This window comes from Arvicanthis niloticus, chromosome 4, assembly GCF_011762505.2.
Source record: "Arvicanthis niloticus isolate mArvNil1 chromosome 4, mArvNil1.pat.X, whole genome shotgun sequence".
Classification (NCBI taxonomy): domain Eukaryota; kingdom Metazoa; phylum Chordata; class Mammalia; order Rodentia; family Muridae; genus Arvicanthis; species Arvicanthis niloticus.
In genome coordinates, this window is record NC_047661.1 from 54,825,863 (window position 1) to 54,828,167 (window position 2,305).

At 36.7% G+C, this 2,305-nt stretch overlaps 1 pseudogene; it reads left to right on the forward strand.

Moving 5' to 3' along the window:
* The first annotated feature begins 908 nt into the window (after positions 1-908).
* On the forward strand, positions 909-1,916 carry LOC117707088 (mortality factor 4-like protein 1 pseudogene; annotated as a pseudogene).
* Positions 1,917-2,305: the final 389 nt, after the last annotated feature.

A 2,305-nucleotide genomic window follows, 5' to 3' on the forward strand; every position in this document is an offset into this window, starting at 1 on the left:
GGGCAGGAACCAGAAGTTTGGTGGCTCAGAGACATATGTTAGAGACAAATATGACTGACCAAGGGGGAAAATGTCAAAGACAGAATGTCAATATTAACTCTATGATTTAGAAAGTTAACACACTACTGGTATTTCAAAATTATGCAAGTCATATTTAGTCTATGGTGGCTGAACCAGGTTATACATTGAACAAACATTCTTTTCATGACTTGGTATAATTTTAATGAACTCCCAAGTCTCATCTTCAAACTTGTTAATTAGGAAGTATGAACAGTTCTATGTATAGTCTTCTATGTACTTAGACATGAGTTAATTCAGCTTCTCTGATGGCTCAAATCACAGTCTTATTTTCACCATATATAATTTCTATCCTTGAACAGTTTTACTTAATTTAAGCTGAATTTCCAACTTAATAGAGCAAAACTTAGCTACTTCATTTCCCATTTCCATTTCTTCTTCTGCTCTATTTATGAGCCTTAAATCATCAAAAGAGTAATTGTGTTACTTGATGAGAATTTCTTTAAACTTTGTATTGTATCATGGATAAGAAACAAGTTCAGATGTCTCTGAAAAGCCAAGTGAAGGACTTTTTCTCATTTGCTTATTACAACAAGAATTCAGTGCAGAAAACTGTGATATGACAGTGCTTTGACTAGTTTTCTGCTTTATTAATTATATATATTTTAATTCTGACATGGAAAAAATGTATGCACTGATAAAGAGAAACTACACAATGAAAAATACATACACTTTCTATTAATTAAATTTTGTTTATTCTTTGGATGTTGAGATCAGGTGGTCATCTTTCTTTTAATGGATTTAAAATATTAAAAAGACAAAAAAAATACCTAAGTGTATTTTTAAGATGACATAGATTTAAAGGATGAAAAATGCATATTTGCGAGAAGGAGGAGGCGGCGAATCACTTATAAATGGCGCCCAAACAGGACCTGAAGCCTAAATTCCAGGAGGGCGAGCGAGTGCTGTGCTTTCATGGGCCTCTTTTTTATGAAGCAAAGTGTGTAAAGGTTGCCATAAAGGACAAACAAGTGAAGTACTTTATCCATTACAGTGGTTGGAATAAAAATTGGGATGAATGGGTGCCAGAAAGCAGAGTACTCAAATACGTGGACACCAATTTGCAGAAACAGCGAGAACTTCAAAAGGCCAATCAGGAACAATATGCAGAGGGCAAGATGAGAGGGGCTGCTCCAGGGAAGAAGGCATCTGTCTGGTCTGCAACAGAAAAATGTTGAAGTGAAAACAAAAAAGAACAAGCAGAAAACACCTGGAAATGGAGATGGTGGCAGTACCAGTGAGACACCTCAGCCTCCTAGGAGGAAGAGAGCCCGGGTAGATCCTACTGTTGAAAATGAAGAAACATTCATGAACAGAGTTGAAGTCAAAGTGAAGATTCCTGAAGAGCTGAAACCATGGCTTGTGGATGACTCGGACTTGATCACCAGACAAAAGCAGCTTTTTTATCTTCCTGCCAAGAAGAATGTGGATTCCATTTTGGAGGATTATGCAAATTATAAGAAGTCTCAAGGAAATACAGATAATAAGGAGTATGCTGTTAATGAGGTTGTGGCGGGATAAAGGAGTACTTCAGTGTAATGTTGGGCACTCAGCTACTCTACAAATTTGAGAGAGCACAGTATGCTGAAATTCTTGCCGATCACCCAGATGCACCCATGTCCCAGGTGTATGGAGCACCACATTTACTGAGATTATTCGTTCGAATTGGAGCGATGTTGGCCTATACACCTCTAGATGAGAAAAGCCCTGCTTTATTACTGAACTATCTACATGATTTCCTCAAGTACCTGGCGAAGAATTCTGCAACCTTGTTCAGTGCCAGTGATTATGAAGTGGCTCCTCCCGAGTACCATCGGAAAGATCAGAAAGCCATGTGAGGGGCGTGCCCTCTCTCACTCGTGCTTGGATCTCTGTAAACAGTTTGGTTCTTAGTCCTTCTCTAGTACAAATGATGTACTTTGAAGACCGTTAGTGTATAACAGAGTTGATGTTTGTTTTCTGTTTGATTTTAAACAGAGAAAATAAAAGGAGTAACCGCTCCTTAAAAAAAAAAAAAAAAAAGAAAAATGCATATTTGATAAAAATTTTCTGAAAATCATAAAAGTTCTCCTGATCTATAAATTTTAGTGGATTATCAAATAGAAGGCAGATATTAAAAACTGACCTGCGATACAACATAGACTGAGAATTTTATAGAATTTTATGTTCTTACAAATTTCTGAGAGTCTCACCAGCAATTACCAAGTTCATGTTAACATTGATAGTT